Here is a 19,446-nt window from a genome sequence, read left to right as displayed (position 1 = left end):
GGTGCATGGACTCCAGAGTGCATGGGGTCTGTAGTTTGCGGAACACGGGCTCTCTAGTTGAGGCACGTGAACTCAGTAGTGGTGTGCAGGGGCTTAGCTGCCCCATGGCATGTGGGATCTTGGTTTCCCGACCAGGGATTGAACCCACATACCCTGCATTGGAATATGGATTCTCTACCACTGGACCACCAGGGAAGTCCCCAATTTTACTGTTTCAATTCTTGGGTTGGTGGTGGGCTTATGGGTGCACATTATATTGTAAACAAATAAGCTAACTAAAGAAAATCCAATTTATTGGATTTATTTAATAATCCTAAGATTATTAAAATTGTAATTAAACATATTGACAATGGACACAAAGTTGTTGTCAGTGATTTTCTAACATATTTCACAGGAAATATACTTTAGCACCAATTCATTGCATTACCTACACAAAAACTTAGGTGCTAAGAAGTTTTCATATACGCCTAGTTGGAATATTAGATACCAATACCACAATTTAAATGTTTTTTTAAACTTAAACGTATAACTTACCTATGGTCAAACAATTTCATCTCTAGGTATATAATTAAGAGAACTGAGTGCATATGCCCATAAGAAAATATTTGTATAGGAATGGTTATAGCAGCTTTATTCATAATAGCTAAAAATATCCAACATTCCAATAGAAGCATTAGCCATGTATGTATACAATGGAAAGCTAGTCAGCAATAAAAATGACATCATCACTGAGTCCTTACCGAGGCAAAAATATGGTTGAATTTCATAAGCACTGAGAAAAAAAGTCAGACACAAGATAAATTCCTCTTTGATTCCATTAATAAGGGCTTCTACTCAACATTGATGGAAGTCGTAATAATGACCACTACAGGGGCAAAGGTGCTAACAGTGAAAGAGCACAAAGAAACTGGACGACGGAAATGTTTCTCCTGTGGTTTTCCTGAAAAGTAATGACATTTTTTTTTTTAACTTCCAGTTGACTAGTCCAAGATCTTAAATCAATTCTGCACTCTTTTAATTGCCCTTCAATTCACATCATATCTATTCTTAAGCCATAAATTTTGCCTTATACTAATCTCCAGAGATTGGTGATTTCATGCTCCTCCACTGTTACCACCTTGGTCCAAGGCAGTATCTAGTCACAACTGTACTAATGCAATGACTTCCTAATTGCCCGTTTCAATTCTCTCTGCAAACACGATAATGGTTGCCAATTATTGGATTAAAAGCCCAAATCCTCACAATGGTCATCCTTATATTTAAAATTCTGGCTCCATTACCTCTACTCACTTTCTACAACCCACCAATGTAATCCTTGATTTTCTTTGAACTGCCAGGCATGCTCTCTCTTCAGGACATTTTCACTTGCTTCTTTCTGTGCCCAGAACATTCTTCACCAGAACTCCATTTGACTTATTAACTCCTCTCATTTCAATCTTTGACCAAATATCACCCTCATATTTGCCCTTTCATGGACAATTTTATGTAAAATTATAAAACTGTCAGGCTTTTCCTATCCCAATTTCCGGCCCTTTTCATTACAATTATTAGGGTTTTTTGTATATTTTCTCAATTTTTCTCTCTTATTTTATTAATTTTATGTGTCCCCACTCTGGGGACCTTCATGAGATCAGAGACTTCTGTCAGTTCTTTATTTTCTCCCCTATCCCCAGTGCCTATACTAGTGCCACACAGAGTAAAGCAATAAATCAGTTGTTGAGTGAATGCACAAATGAATGAATGATGTATTTTGCTCTATACTGCAGTTTACCTCAATGTTACAAAGATTATCTTAATGTTATGTGGTCGGATAGATTGGATTTCCTGTGTGTTGCATTTCAGGTGATAAGGAGGACATTACAAAATGTGTTGTGAGATGTGAAGACTGAATTGACAGGGGTGGAATCTATTGCTTCAGAAGACAAACAAGGTTAACAACACTCTTTTTCCAGATTCCAGATTTCAGATTGTAAATCCATCTAGTTCCAATAACAATGTTTAAGTAAATTCTGAAACCCCCCAAAATCAAGACATTTATCAGTTTTTATTTTATTTATATTGCTTAGCTTTTATATATTCTAAAACAGTATTCTAAGGACAGGTTTTACTTGTGCTTAATCTCAATCAGTAAGGGGTTCTTAAAGTCACAGTTCCTGTATAAATATGCATGCCTCCAACAATCTCTTCGTGACCCCAATAACCCCTTTATTCCTCAGGGTATAAATAAATGCATTCAAAACAAGGCGTGATAATGATGTAAAACTCTGCTGCTCCCTCGTCCTTTTATAAGCCTGACACAATCAGGTGAGAAGAACAAGTGGAGATAGCTTTTTTCTGTCCTTTTCCTGAACTCATCTGGAATACTACAGTAAGTACACAGGCATAGGAAGCTAGAATGGCCATGAAAGGTAACAACAGTATAATAAGGTCACTCAGGAGAACTGTATATCCATACTGGGAAGTATCCTGAGACACCAATAGCAAGCACCAGCGATGGAACTTCACAGAAAAAGACATTAATGAGTCAAGAGCTACAGAAGGGAAGTTGAAATGCCAACAGCATATGTATTAAAGAGTTGACAGAACACATGGCCCATGCACATGTGACCACGAACCAACAGATCATCTTGCTCATGAGTAAAGTGTAACGTAAAGGATGACAGATGGCTACATAGTGATCATAAGACACGAAACCAAGAAGAAGGGCTTCAGTTCCACCAAGTGTCAAGAACAAAAATGTTTGAATCTTACAACCTAAAAAAGTAATGGTCTTACTATTGGACAGAAAATTAATTGCCATCTTGGGCATGGTGGTGGAGAAGTACATCATGTCAATGAAAGAGAGCTGAGTAGAAAGTACATTGGACTGTGGAGTCAGATGTATTGATACAGTTGGATGGGAAGTATCACTATATTTCCCCTTCAGAGTCACTGAAAAGAAGTTTGCAATGACAACAAAATGGCAAGTGTTTATTTGTCCCAATTGGAAAAGACAGAAATATAAAATCTGGATATTTTGCAATTATCTTTTCTTGTAGTGTTCTTACCAAATCTGCTATTTTTTGGAAGAATTTGAGAAAGTTTGGCTTTAATTCTTATTTAAATGTTTAGTAGAATTCACCCATGAAGACATCTAGTCCTTGGCTTTTATTTGTTGAGATTATTTTGATTATTACTTCAATATCCTTACTTGTTATTGATCTATTCAGATTTTCTATTTCTTCATGATTTCAGTCTTGGAAGATTGCATGTTCCTAGGAATTTATCCTGTTCAGGATATTCTTTTCTGTGTTATCCAATCTGCTTTCAAATAATTGTTCACAATATTTTCTTATGATCCTTAATATTTCTGTACAATCAGAGTAATATCACTTTTTCCATTAATAATATTATTTATTTGATTTCTTCCTTTTTTATGGTCGTCTAGCTAAAGTTTCTTTCTATTGTGTTCCCTAATCTCCATTTTATTTATTTTTGTTGTGATTCTTTTAAAAATATTTATTTCTGGTAATGTTGGGGTTAGTTTGTTCTTCTTTTCCTATGTCATTAAAATGCAAACAAAGGGTGTTTAATTTCTTTCTTTTCTTAACATCAGTGTTCATCACTATAAACATTCCCTTTAGAACTGCTTTTGCTGTGTCCCATATGTGGTTTTTTTAAAATATATTTTTATTTGTCTCGAGAGACTTTTTGATTTCCCACTTGTTTTCTTCTTCCTAGGCCCACTGGTGAAATTTTAATTTTCCACATATTTGTAAAATTTCTCATTTTCATTCTATTTCCTACCATTGTAATTAAAATAGATATTTGATATGATTTCAATTTTCTTAAATTGGTTCATACTTATTTTGTGACCATATATAAGAGCTATCCTGGAGAATGCTTCATGAGAACTTCAGAAGAATGATTTGTGTTTAGTTGCTGTTGTATGTCAGTACACGTCTGTTAGGTTCATTGGTCTAAAGATCAGTTTAAGTCAGTCATTTCCTCAGTCTGTGTTTATGATCTATTGTTTATTGTTGCAAGTGGGTGTTGCAGTCCTTGACTGTTACTGTACTGTGTATATTTCTCCCTTCAATTCTCTTAATATTTGTTCAACATTAGGACATTAGTGTTCTAATGTTGAATATATACATATTTACTATTGTTTTATATCTTGATGAATTGGCTACCTTTTCATTATATAATGACTTTATTTGTCCATTGTGACAGATTTTGTCTTAAAGACTATTTGGTCTGCTATATGTATAGCCAATACTGCTCTAATTTGGTTAATATTTGCATAGAATATCTTTTTCCAACCATTCACTTTTAGCCTAAATATGATCTTAAAGTGTGTCTCTTGTATGCAGCATATAGTTGAGTCTTAGGTTTTTGCCACTCAGAAACTCTATGTGTTTTGATTCTAAAATTTAATGTGTTTAGAGTTAAAGTGATTATTGATAGGCAAGGGAAAACTATTGCCATTATGGTCATTGTTTTTCGTTGTTTTTTTTTTTTTTGCGGTATGTGGGCCTCTCACTGTTGTGGCGTCTCCCGTTGCGGAGCACAGGCTCCGGACGCGCAGGCTCAGCGGCCATGGCTCACGGGCCCAGCTGCTCCGCGACACGTGGGATCTTCCCGGACTGGGGCACGAACCCGTGTCCCCTGCATCGGCAGGCAGACTCTCAACCAATGCGCCACCAGGGAAGCCCATGGTCATTGTTTTCTGTTTTGTTGTTCTTACATTCCTTTCTTTTTCTTTACTGTCTTCCTTTTGTAATATGTTTATTTTTTGTACTGGTATGCTTTGATTCCTTTCTCTTCATCTTTTGTATATCTACTATAAGATTTTGCTTTGTGGTTACCATGAAGCTTATATAAAGTATCTTATAGTCATAACAGCCTATTTCAATCTAATATAACTTGAACTTCAGTAGCAGACAAAAATTCAACAGTTTTACTCCCCACTTGTGTTTTATTTATGCTACACTTTACATCTTCTTATATTGTCTATACATTATGGACTTTATTTATCTCTAGTTATTTTTAATACTGTTTTGGTCAGGCCAGTTACCAAGGTCTGAGGCAAGTGTGGATCTTCTGAGGTCTCTGGATGAATGGGACTCCCTCAGGTCCTTGGTCAGTAGGGCTGTCGCTGGTACAAGGATTATCCTCATGGTACACAGATAAGCCTACAGAAAGCAGGTCTGTTACAAGGTTTGTGGGTAGGTGTGGCTCCCACCAAGTCCCTGGAAGGGCTCCTCTTCGGAAACTGTGCAGTTTTTCAAGAGGTGAGACTGGCTCTCTACCACAATAGAGTAGGGCAGGAACTAAGTCACAGGGCTGCTTCAGTGTCCACAGTGAGGACAGGGCTCTGTAGGCCTGCTTCATTGGGAATGGATGTGTGGCTTTTCCGAGAGCTCTTTGTGGAGAGTGCTGGTGACAGGACCAAGGTTAACAGGGCTGTAGCTAATCCACAGGGGATTGGGGTTTTTTCTGAGTCCATAATGAGGACCACTGTCAAAGACCTTGACAAGTGGGTCAGGCATGCCCTCTCAAAGATGTCTTTCTTGGTCTTGGGCTCCGCTGGAGTTTCACAATTTCCTACTGGGCTTACGAAACTCCTCTAAAGCCATTTTTGTTCTTGGATGGCTGCCACGTTCTTGTTGCTGTGGGAAATGCAAACAGAGGAAACTCTTATTCTCTCATCTTGCTCAATCATAATTCTTGTCAATTATAAAACTGTGCTTTTTTTGAGAGAGAAAATATTTACAAATGAGAATAACTTTGGAAAGGAGATAAGTAGAAAAGAGATTGTGAACTAAAATCACTAATTAAGGAGTTAACCTTTTTTGATTACCAAATGTTTGGTGAGCTAATTCACTCAAAGAAAATATTCTCAACACTTTCCTCCAGAGACAACCAAAAGTCTCATTTAGTCATGGGTGATGAGCAGGTATGGAGAAGGTATCAAAATGTCTTCACTTATCTTATGACTCATAAAATACAAGACATTGTAATACCTAACATAGTTGATGAATCAGGATCCTGAGAACAGCAATATACATGCCCATGTGGAAAGCAAGATTAGGAACAACACAAGAATTGTTCCATAGACATTCCCAAATCTCACTCATTTGAATGCACCCTATATTTTGGGTGAAGAACATTCATAAATAAAGCCAATTTTTTCTTGTTGAATAGTTTTCTCATTTTGTAATTATTGCTCCTGTATTTTTCCTCTAGAATAGTCTTCCTTTTCCAAGATCCATAGTGATTTATCTACCATGATAAGTGTAAAAATTATCTTCTGTGAGCACTGGTTTTCCCAGACAATTTCTTGTGGATGGATAGTTGGGGTCTGTGAGTGAAAGAATATGGCTTTACAAATATTCACTGCATTCTTCTTATCTTAATGGAAGAAATGACTTCCACATTCCACATATATGGACCTGGACATGTTCTTTGTTTTGCTCATTGCCATGTTACTGAAAGTGTCTGTGTACCATTATAACTAAACTCTCAAAAATCAATAATATAAAAAGAATCTTACAGGAAGCCGGGGGAAAAAAGTAACCCACAATGGAACCCCATTAGTCAATCAGTGAATTTCTCAGCAGAGAATCTACCAGCCTGGAGAGAGTGAAACGACACATTCAAAGTGTTAAATGATTAAAATTTCTAACCAAGAATACTTTATACAGCAAAGTTATCATTCAGATATATAGGAGAAATAGACTTTCCCAGGCGAAGAAAAGCTAATGGAGTTAGTTCATCATCACTAGACTTGCCTTGCAGGAAATGCTCCAACTAAAATGTTTCTGAATAGCAAAATAAAGGATCAATGAAGTTAAATATAACCTCCAGAATAGGAAAAAACATATCTTCAAACCATATATCCATATATTTAAGGAGTTAAAATATATTACAAAACTCACACAACTCAATAGCAAAAAAATAAAAATTTCAATTAAATGTGGGCAAAAGACCAGAATAGATTTTTCCAGAGAATATATGTGAAGGTCACCAAGTACATAAAATTAACGCTCAACATTATTATTTTCAGGGTAGTACAAATCAAAACCAAAATGGTATAATACCTCACTCATGATAGAATGACTATAATCAAGAAAACAATATGTAACAAGTGTTGAGGATGTGGCTAAAAAGGAACACTTGTGTGCTGTCATTGGGAGTATAAGTTGGTACAACCACTATGAAAAACAGTGTGGACTTTTTTCAAGAAATTAAAAATAGGACTTCTGTATGATGTAGCAATCTTACTTTTGGGAATAATCCAAAAGAAATGAAAAAAGAATACTGACGAGATATCTGCACTCCAACATTTATTGCATCATTATTCACAAAAGCCAATATATGGAAACAACCTAAGTGTTTGTCAATGAATGAATGGATAAGAAACTGTGGTACCTATATACACAATGAAATATTTCCAGTCATAAATAAAAAGAAAATCCTGCCAATAGGAACAATATGGATGGAACTTGAGGGCATTATGCTAAGTGAAAAAAAGACAGCGAAAAGCAAATACTATATGATATTACTTATATGTGGTATCTGAAAAAGCTATAATTGTAGAAACAGAGGTTAGAATGGTGGGTATCATGAACTGGAGTTTGAGTTAAATGGGGAGATGTTGTTCAAAGAGAACAAACCTCCAGTTGGAATAGGAGTAAGTTTTCAATCTAATGTGCATAATGTTTATTTTAGTTAATAGTATTGTATTATGTATTGAAAGTTGCTAAGAGAGTAGATCGTAAAATTTCTCATCTCAAAAATGAAATAATAGCTATGTGACATGATGGAGCTGTTATGGAGGAGCTACCGCTAGAGTGGAAATTATGTGCACAATTAAATGACTTGTTCCATTTGTTCAGTTCATGATCTTAGCCTAATTCTGAGCTTTTAAAATTTCATCACATTTCACATCAGATCTGCCAAAAAACCTCAAATATGGAATCTGGCTACTTGTTGCTCCTCCTCAATTACCATTTTGGTCCAATATATTTTATCACAAGGAGACTGCTGCAATGGCTTCACAGCCCATTTCAATCCTCTCTGCAAAACCCAATAATGATTCTGGATCATCTTAAATTAAACACAAATTTTTTATATTAGTCTACTTTATAATCTGTTTTCACTATATCTACTCATTTCCTACAACCCATCAACTTACTTACATTTTGATCTTCTTTGAATTTGCCAAGCATTTTCTCTACATGTGACATTCTCATTTGCTTCTTCCTCTACCAGAAAACACATCACCAGCTATCCATTTGACTTACTTCATAATCTTCTTTCAGTCTTTGACCAAATATCACCTTCTTAGTGTACCTTTGGTGGACAATTTTAAATAATATTGCAAATTTCCCATTACAATTTCTTGCTTTATTTTTTCATTATTACTTTTTGATACACTGCAAAATTTGTTATATATTGAATATCTCCCCGAACTGGAATAGAAACATTATGAGATCAGAGACATCTGTCATTTGTATCTTTGATTACTTCATTATTACCAGTGTCACACATGTGATTAAAACATTACACATTTGTTGAATGAGTGGATTATGTATTTTGCTCCATTTGGTCACTTATAGATTCTTTTAATTTTATGTGTTTGGATAAATAATATTTCCCATGCATTGGATTTCAGTTTCTAAAAGGGCAATTAAAATATTTATAATATGAAAACTGTGGGGTAACAGAGTTGAATTCTACTGTTTAGTAGTTAAACAATTTGGAAAATCACAGTTTCTTTAGCTTCTATACTGAAAATTCATCTAATTCCAATAACAATGTGTGAGTTATTTCTGATATCAGGAAAGAATCAAGATTTTTATCACTTTATTTATTTAATAAACTTTTCATAGACTTTACATTTGTCTAGGCAGTATTCTTAGAGTATGCATATTCCAAAACAGTATTCTAGGCATAGCTTTTTATGTTGTTCGGTCTCAGTCAAAAGGGAGGTCCTACAGTCACATTTTCTGTACAAATATATGTGGTCCCAATGGTCTCTTCAAGGCCCCCATAACTCATTTATTCCTCAAGCTGCAGATAAATGGGTTCAGAAGAGGTGTATCAATGGTGTAAAACACTGCTACTATCTTATCCTCTTCAGGGGAATGCAAGGAGGGTGGCCTTGTATAGGTGGAGAGAGAGGTCACATAGAATGAACTTGTCACAATTAGGTGACAGGAACAAGTAGAGAAAGCTTTTTTCTGTCCATTTCCTGAACTCATGTGGAATACCATGGTAAGCACACAGGCATAGGAAACTACGATGGCCATGAAAGGTAACAACAGAATAATAAGTCCACTCAGGACTATTGTATATTCATACTGGGAAGTGTCCTGACACACCAATGGCAACATGGATAACAACAGAATAATAAGGCCACTCAGGACTATTATATATTCATACTGGGAAGTGTCCTGAGACACCAATGGCAACATGGATGGAACTTCACAGAAGAATGATTAATGAGTTGAGAGCTACAGAGGGGAGGTTGAAATGCATACACTGTATGTATTCAAGAGTTGATGGAACAACTGGTCCATGCACATGTGACCATGAGCCAACAGATATTCTTGCTCATGAGTACAGGGTAACACAATGGATGACAGATGACTACATAGCGATCATAAGACATGAAACCAAGAAGAAGGGCTTAAGTTCCACCAAGGGCCAAGAACGCAAATGCTTGAATCTCACAGCCTAAAAAAGTAATGGTCTTACTATTAGACAGAAAGTTAATTGTCATCTTGGGCACAGTGGTGGAGATGTACATGATGTCAATGAAAGAGGGATGACTGAGTAGAAAGTACGTTGGAGTGTGGAGTCTTCTGTCCAATTGGATGAGAAGAATCAGTATGATATTCCCCATCAGAGCCACTGAAAACAGAATTGCAATGGCAGCAAAGAGAAAAGAGTCGATTGGATCATATTGGAAAAGACAGAGAAAGTACAAAATCTGTTTAAACAGTTTGATTTCCTGTTTTCATGGCTTAACTAAAAATATAAAAGCAGATAATATTTGAGAATTTCATGTAGCATTTCTGATTTCCCTTTAAGAGAAAAAGATGATGATTATTAAATGTAAGAAAATTTTCTTGAATCACCTTAGGTGAATATCTCCCTCTACTCAATACAGTAAATCTTTTTCTGTTAAGCAATAGCCACTAAGCAAATTATAAAATAAAATTAAAAAACCTTTTTACTGAATGTAGAATTAAATATATTTTGAAAATAAAAATAAACATTGAGATGCCTTGCCAACATAAATTATTTTCCTCTTTTGTAAATATTAATATCTTCAGGGTGATACACTGTAGCTGAGTTCTTTTGTTATAAACATAGTCTTCTAATTAATTCACTTGTAAAAATAATAAAATTGTCATGACAGTGTTGGTCATATATATTATAATTTTTAAATGTTTACTGTACTTCTCCATTTTGAATTTATATTGGCTATGAAATAGTATAAAGTATAATAACACATGCAGCCTTTATGAATTAATTAGTGTTTACTTCTTCCTGTGAATGTAGAAGAGATTTAATCAATTGAGAAAAAAATATACCAGACATGAGGAAAAACTTGAGTATGAATTAATAAAATATAAATTTAAAACTTATTTAACTTTGACTCAAGTAGCATTTTAAAAATGGTTGATTCAAAGCTAATAAATTTAATTTTTTTCTCCTTTAATTTCTGACATAAACCTGTCCCTTGTGTAATTCCAGAGCAAATAATGTCTACTAACTAGAGGCCCCTTGGTCTCAAAACATTTAATAAAATTGCAGAAGAAAATATTAAATTTAGCATTTAAATTTAGCATCCTAGCATTTATTGTGTATCTATATTATGGGCATGACACACTGTTTCTGAAACTCTAAATATGAACCAGACTGATTTTGTCCATCAAAAGTTTACAGCTATTCTCTATCACAACCATGTATGACTGTCAGCCTGTCTACATAAGGAGACAGCAGGGATGAGGCAAAGTGAGTAGACTGACACAGACAGATGTGTTAATAACAGGCTGCTATACTGAGAAATAATAAGGGTATTATTGAACTATGAGAAAAGGTTTTAATACAAGTGAATAAGTGAGAAACCATAGGACAGTTTGAGAAAAGCTTGGGAGATCTTATAAATACGTCATTATGCATACAAGAATTCATGTATACCCTCTTTACAATTTCTTTCTTAAAATACCATGAAGTATGTCAGGACACAAAAAGAAATAAGCATATAATAATATTAGCCTAAGAAGAGACATAATAAAATATTCCAGATTTATCTAAAATTATCTGCATATATAAAACTGTATTTAAACATAAAATAAAATATCTCCCAAGGTTAACTGCAAATTCAGAACAGGAGTGAAGTATATGTCAAGGAAGCACCTCTACCCACCTTGTAAATTTGAGAGCACATGCTGAATGTGCAAAATGGGGCAGAAGGATAGAAAATCCCCATAGGAATCCTCCTGAACCATAGAATGTCAGAGAGCCATAAAATTACTGACCAAAGTCAATGCTTTTTAGCCTAGGTAAAATCCAAATTCTTCTATTTTAAACCCAACTGTGTTCTTTACTATTGAGAGGATGATTTTTTTTAATTTGAGCTATGCATGAAAGAAATAATAGTAAAAGACTATCAGTTACTTCTAAATCAAGATAGAGAATTAGAAAATTACTGATACCTCAGTAGAAATTTGAAAGTATTAGGTAAGACATTATAAAGCTATTGTGAAACAAAGATAAGAAATTCAAAATATTTTCAACAAAACTAACCAACACTGATATCAAAATATGACAAACAAGAGGACTGACAAAATCACTGCTGAATAAAACATGCAAATCTGAATACAATTATGACAAGCAGAATCCCATGATCTATTACAAAGCTATAGTTATCTGTTATCAGCCAAGCTGATATAAAACAGACAAGTCCTACTAAAAATAAACGTATCAGTAAGTTAAATAAGAATGATACTATACACTTTAATATATTCCAAAAATAATTTGATCTAATTGAAACCAATTCTTAATAAAAATATTATTAAACAGGCTATCATTATAGATCCTTACTCCAAAGAACAGTGTTTCTACCTGAAACAAAAAACACAGTGATATAAAGATGAATACTTATTTAATTCAGAAAACAAAATTAAAAATACATTGTACCATACTGTTAAATTTTTTAATGTCTTAGCCCAGAAATAAGAGACACAAAAAATAGCAATAACAACAAAAAAAGACAGAGCTAACAATTGCTTTTTGAATATTACTAAAACTAGTAATAATATTCCTATATACTTTCATTCTCTTTACAGTAGTCGAAAGTATTTTCACATTACTAATAACAAACGATGAGAGTTAAATACAATAATTTACATGTTTATCATAAAAACTGGCTTATGTTTTTTAAAATAAATGGAATAACAGACATAGCTTGTGATTTATGGGATATAATAAATATCATCAGATAGCACTTCTTAGTAAACTAATGAATGGAAATCTACCCTAAATTTCAAAGTTGTATATTTCATGTCATCATGTAATTATGGTGATAAATATCTGGAATTAAATAATCAAGCTTGAAGGAATCTGAAAAAGGTTGACAAGAGAGTAAGACGAGGAAATGCCACCTATGAGATTTTACAGAGATAAATTATTGAAATAGTAGAAAATTTGTCAGATATTGGTCTTTTATTACTTTCAGAGAGTAGGTCGTGGATGTTCTGGGTTTAATCAGAATCTTTACACACAAGACAAATTTTAGAGTGTGTAGTTAACTGAGCTACTTTCCCTTAGCTCTGATTTGTTTTTGGTCAAATGATGTATTAATCACACTTGATTCCCCATGAATTCATGGCAGTCTGGAATATAGTTTAAATTTGTGTCATGATTAAAACGTATATTTATTATCCTCTTTATTTCTTTTAAATAAAGAGAGAAATCTTAAGTCTTTTGATAAGCATATAAAAAGTTATCTAATTAAGTTTTCTATCAACTCTGATTCCAAGGATAATTAATTTATACTGTGGTAAGTATTAAAAACAATTAATGGTGTAAAACACTCTCCATAAAGTTGAGGCACTCAATTTTTGTCTATGCCACCTATTATGTATTATAAAAAATATATCATTTAATAGATGAAGGAAAAGTGCTAAAATAAATGTTAAGTTCAGAAGTAGCTAAAAGACATCCTGTATCTCATATCCCCCATAAGAAGAAATCTCCCATGTCCCAGCCTCTTCTTCCAACATCCAAAGTCATTTCTCTGATTTTGACAAAATTCCAAATGAGAGGTTCAATTGGCATTAATAAAAAAGAAATATACTGAAGATTGGAAGATTTTGTGGTACTATATTTACCAATAGATTTAAACAGATTACAAATTTCAATCCTAAAAGAGTCTAATTATAATATAGCTCCAGTGCATTAGGTAACATCTAGCACCTTTTTTAAATTTTTTTTTTTAAGAAGATGCTGGGGGTAGGAGTTATTAATTAATTTATTTATTTTTGCTGTGTTGGGTCTTCGTTTCTGTGTGAGGGCTTTCTCTAGTTGTGGCAAGCGGGGGCCACTCTTCATGGCGGTGCGCGGGCCTCTCACTATCACGGCCTCTCTTGTTGCGGAGCACAGGCTCCAGACGTGCAGGCTCATCAGTTGTGGCTCATGGGCCTAGTTGCTCCGCGGCATGTGGGATCCTCCCAGACCAGGGCTCGAACCCGTGTCCCCTGCATTAGCAGGCAGATTCTCAACCACTGCGCCACCAGGGACGCCCCCATCTAGCACCTTTAATGTCAGCTAGTGTCAAATTAAAATAACATCCACTTAAAGTGTGTTGTAAACCAAAACCAGAACCTTTGGCAGTGAGAGAAGAAGCAATATTAACATTTTTATTCACTATGGTAGATTTGAGAACTCATTTACTATTATTAGCTCTATAAACTGAAAATCACAAATTTCTACCTAAACAACTTCATCAAAGAAACAATTAAATGTGTACTTATTTTTATCATGATTCATCCTCTCCAGATCCTTATCCTTATTCATATATATTTTTTTGCATTGTTCCATTGACTTTTGAGTTCTGTTTTTATTAAAAATCTTTATTGTAGGGTTAATTTAAAGATATTTGTAACTCATCTCAGGGCATGGAAACAAAAAATGTGTAGAACTGAAAGCCATGGATATAGAGCATATGTCTACTCAATATTATCAGGCAACAATAAAAGTTTATAAAAATGGAACTATTAATAGCTAGCACTGTTATGGAGCCATACGACTTACAGAATATTTATTTGAATAGAACTGCATAAAATTCTCCCCATACATTTGTACTTTTTGAAATACTTTACCTCCTTTACACACTTTCATCATTCCCAAAATATTAAGGACTATAATTATATGCTAAGCATAACATAAAAACTTGAAGATAAAATAAGGAAGAAGAAGACATGTTCCCTACTGTAACTGGGAATACAAGGATGCTCTAAAGACATGCTCTCTTAGGTAGAGGATACACAGGACTAGTGAATCCTGGTCCTAGCTCACTGCACCAAGGGGCTCCCCAGCCCCTTTGCCCTTGTAACCCTGAGATGATTCAAATTCAATATAAGTAAATAAACTTCAAATACAGACCTTTATATTATTTTTGCATAAGTAATATCTGTGTAAACTTAGCCATCCAAGAAATAGTCCAAATTAAAAATATGTGCATGCAAGAAAAATAATAAAATTAATCTTAACATAATTATTGAAGTGAAATACAATATTTAAAATATAATGTCTAAGAGTAGTCACAGTTTTTGCTTTAAGTATGTGTTGCAGTAAACTCATCAAGGAACTAGTTTCTTTTGACTTCAGAGGATACAGCAGTCTAAACAGTTACATGATACTGAATGTGGTTTTTACCATGAATGAGACTTCTTTACCTTCATCAAGCCATGTCCCTGATGCTTACCTTGAAAGCATAGGTTATCCACTAGATAGACATATCAATTGTCTTTCATTTCATAAAACATTTAAAGTTCATTTCCACTGAGGTATATTGCCCCTTATACAGAGATAAAGATCATTCTTCTAGGATACTTTACTTGAAATAAAATAATAATCAGGGAATAAGAGATGGAGCTGAAAATCAGTATAAGAATGATTCCCTACTACCCCAGTTAGAGGTAGTAATTAGAATCACAGCAATTCCTTTTTCAATAATCTTTTAAAATAAAATTGTATTGCTTGAGGGTCATAGAAAGACCACATATATTCTTAATTATTAATCTATTTAATGTGGTACTACTGCAGAGTCATAAAAATACATTTTTGAAAAATCTATAATTTGAAACACATTTTCAGAACTATTACTATACTATGACTTTGTAAGATTATTGTTGTTTTTTCCCCTTGAACAATAAGCCTTCAATCATTTAGCATGAAAAATTCAGTGGAGAATAGAATTTAAACAAAAAGGTCATTTTTCCAACCTTATGAAAGACTTTTAAAGGCTCAAATTAAAATGGGCTGATGGGGGCTTCCCTGGTGGCGCAGTGGTTGGGAGTCCGCCTGCCAATGTAGGGGACACGGGTTCGTGCCACAGGGCGGCTGGGCCCGTGGGCTGGGGCCGGGGCCGCTGAGCCTGCGTATCCGGGGCCTGTGCTCCACAACAGGAGAGGCCACAGCAGTGAGAGGCCCGCATACCGCAAATAAAATAAAATAAAATGGCTTGATGGAAATTTATATGTTGTTTGCAAAAGACTTTTAGGGAAAACTTTGTCTCTAGTCTACAATTAGAAACATTGGCTGTCTGCACTCCAAAAAAAAAATGAGGTGTGTGTGAATATACAAAATAATTTTGTTCAAATGAAAACAATCAGATAAAAATTAGCATATAGTTGTTAAAAATTATCACATACTCCTATTTCACCTTTAAAAAATACATAGGTTAGACTGTACATAATGATAACCAACTGTTACATAGTTTGTTATATTTTGAACAAAATAAATATGATGTTTCAAGGAATTACATGACCCAGGCAATAAATTTTTGCCTAAAAGAATCTTAAGAAGATTACCATACTCATGGTAGCAGGAGACTTATTTCTGAAAGTCCACAGGTCCAATACGAATGTTATAGCAAGTTAGGGTTCACTGTACCCAAGTTCATAGAGAGGAAGTTAGATAATGGCATGTTATTCACTTAATGTTATTCTACTGCAACAAGATTTACTTAGTCTGGGTAAATTAAAGAGAGGTTAGATTTTAATAAGTCAATCTCTCTAAAATAACTCTATGAAATGAGATGACATAGGAAACACGTTTGCTCAGGTTAAAAATAAACAACAACAACAAATATATATATACATATATAATACATATACACACACAGATATTCACATATTCACACACTACATATGCAAACACACATACCTATTATATATATATATATATGAATACACACACATACACAAAATGCAATAACTTCAGAAGAAAAATGATATAGGTTACACTTCAGAGGATATAAACACAGTCTTATTACAGCCTGTATTAACTAGAGTATAACTTCCTATTGGATTAGCACATATCTTTATCTTCATTTTCCCCAACTACAATACGTAATATTTTTTATTTGGGATATGTTCTAACACTTTTCTCTAAAATGCCTTATAACAATTTCCTCAGGAAAAATTTCAATGAGCAGACAATCACTGCATGAGCATTTTAGGCAGAAACATGAGTATTTTTTTGGAATCTGAGTGTCATATTTTAAATAAAATTTTAAGTCCCTTTGATGGTTAACACTTGCCTCAAATCCAATTACTAATGTAAATGTTTCTAGAATACTAAGGAACAAATCTAACTTTGAGCGTGCTGAAACTTGTACAGTGTTGGATGAACTCCTTGAGAAAAAGAATACAAAAATACAAATACAAAATTCCATATGTCCTTAGAAAATTTCCCTTAAGTTTCTTGAGTTTCAAATCTGTTTTAAGTGGAGTAACTTAGCAGTGTCTATCAGTTTATCATTTTTTAAATTTTCACTTCATATTGTGTGAGAAAAATATTTTGTGTGTTATATAACAATAAAAGTAAATTATTTAGCATGTTTATGGGAAAATTAAAATGGTGGCCTTGGTATGAAAATGGAAGTATGTCCTTAGGTTTCTATACATTGACTCAGGGGGTAGAGGTGGATTGCAGTGGTGGAGGGGAGTTGGAAGAGAATAACTTACTTTGCCCAAAGGGTACAGAACCAGGAATTTACTGTTTGTTGTATTTAATCAGAAATATACTTCTATCTTTCGATCAGGATCCATGAGAGCATCTACTATTGAGGGCAATTTTTATAAACTATATTAGTTAATTCAGGTAAGCAACTCACAGTGTTGCCTGGCACAAAACATGCACTCAATAGGTATTAGTTTTAATGATGGCTATTATAGTCATTGATGTTAATATCTTTATTATCATTCTATATAAACTAAGATGAAATCAGAAATGGAGCCATCTCTACTGCTTTGCTCCAATGTGGACACAAACCCTTTCAATATTTATCCACATCCAAGTGTGACCTAGTTCTATTAAAGACTCATAATCAAACAAACAAACAAAAAAAGAGCCAACCATTCCAACAGAGAATTTAGTAAAATTAAGATTGTAAAATGACAACTTCACTGCCCACATGATCAGCCCAACACAACCACAAGGTCAATGATCAGGGATGCGCTCTTCTTAGCTAGAGGGCAGCCTCCCTGTCCTCAGCTCACCATCCCATACAAGGCAAATGCCTATTTTCCACTACCTGGGAAACACTGAGTCCATATGGGTGTCTGAATCCAAATGTGGACTGAGAAAGATTTAGGAGGTCACTTTACCTTCAGATTTCAACTCTTTAGTTCACACAAATAAGGAAAAAAAGCATAAGAAATCATTCTGCTATGTGTAATCAAATGTAAAATGTAGTTTAAGCAAATATGTTATGAAGAAAATGGATTAGATGAATTGATATGCCAGATAGCTGTCATTTAGACATATAATCACTCTATTAGCACTTTTGTCCCTTAAAATTCACGACAATTTTAAGTTCAGGATTGGATCAAACTGGAGCTCAAAAACAAAAGTGTTATCATGTGGTAAAAATAATTAAAATCAAAGATTTTGTTTGTACAGAGCTGTACTCTGAATTAGGTTTTGCATTTAATTCACTTAATTTTTCAGAGAAAATCTTATACAGTTATTCACTCATTTGATGATTTATTTATAGTCATTAGGAAGAATACTAACCCCCTGAAATATAAAAATTTATATGTAATCCCTTCCCTCAAAAAGTCCACAAAGAATCAGGTAGACAATAAGGTCATTATGATACAGTTACAGAGATATACATGGGTGCATCGTGTTCAGGAGGAAGTGCATCTAACCCTTTGTGGGGTGGGGGTAGTTCAAGTGGAAAAATGGAGGGGAGGTGGAGTAAGCCTGTATGAGAAGGCAATACTTAGGAAGAGGAAAAAATTATGTGGAGCCCTTAAAAATGACTCAGATTTATTGCTAAGCAAAGATGTGAAGATATTCCAGGCAAATTATTATTTTGGCTGTCCTCAATTCAACATTGTAAATACTCCATATTTATTTAGAGGAAACATGAGTTACTACACCGAGGTAAATATAGAGAAAGTTAGTTACTGGGGTGTAAAAATCATTCTATTAAAAAGTTCTGATCTCATATTTCAATTTCTCATTTTAAAAGGCAGAGCAAAACACAACAAACAACAACTACAAACTTGGCAGTTAATTAAAATCTTCTTCCTTGGAAAGAATTTGTTCATATGGTGACAAGTACAAACAGCCTCCTCTCTGACATGACACCAGTATCTACATACACATCTCAGCAAATTGCCTTTTTTAATCCATATTCAATAGTCTTCATGGTATATATCCTGATGAATACAATAACCTCTCCACTACAAAATAATTATAATTATATTGTTATGGCTAGATACATTGACATCCTATATGTCTTCCCAGCTCTTATGCACTTTTTAAACATCTTTATTGGAGTATAATTGCTTTACAATGATGTGTTAGTTTCTGCTTTATAACAAAGTGAATCAGTTATACATATACATATGTTCCCATATCTGTTCCCTCTTGTGTCTCCCTCCCTCCCACCCTCCCCATCCCACCCCTCTAGGTGGTCACAAACCACCTAGCTGATCTCCCTGTGCTATGCAGCTGCTTCCCACTAGCTATCTTACGTTTGGTAGTGTATATATGTCCATGCCACTCTCTCACTTTGTCACAGCTTACCCTTCTCCCTCCCCATATCCTCAAGTCCATTCCCTAGTAGGTCTGTGTCTTTATTCCTGTCTTACCCCTAGGTTCTTCATGACATTTTTTTTCTTAGATTCCATATATATATGTTAGCGT

The 19,446-nt window shown here is 34.2% G+C and overlaps 2 pseudogenes; both read right to left on the bottom strand.

Moving 5' to 3' along the window:
* Window positions 1–2,144: 2,144 nt before the first annotated feature.
* On the bottom strand, window positions 2,145–8,213 carry LOC116750982 (annotated as a pseudogene).
* A 771-nt stretch (window positions 8,214–8,984) lies between these two features.
* LOC116751742 lies at window positions 8,985–10,010 on the bottom strand (annotated as a pseudogene).
* Between the last annotated feature and the right edge of the window lie 9,436 nt (window positions 10,011–19,446).

Source organism: Phocoena sinus, chromosome 3 (assembly GCF_008692025.1).
Source record: "Phocoena sinus isolate mPhoSin1 chromosome 3, mPhoSin1.pri, whole genome shotgun sequence".
In the NCBI taxonomy this organism is placed as follows: domain Eukaryota; kingdom Metazoa; phylum Chordata; class Mammalia; order Artiodactyla; family Phocoenidae; genus Phocoena; species Phocoena sinus.
This window is presented reverse-complemented; position numbering and strand designations above follow the sequence as displayed.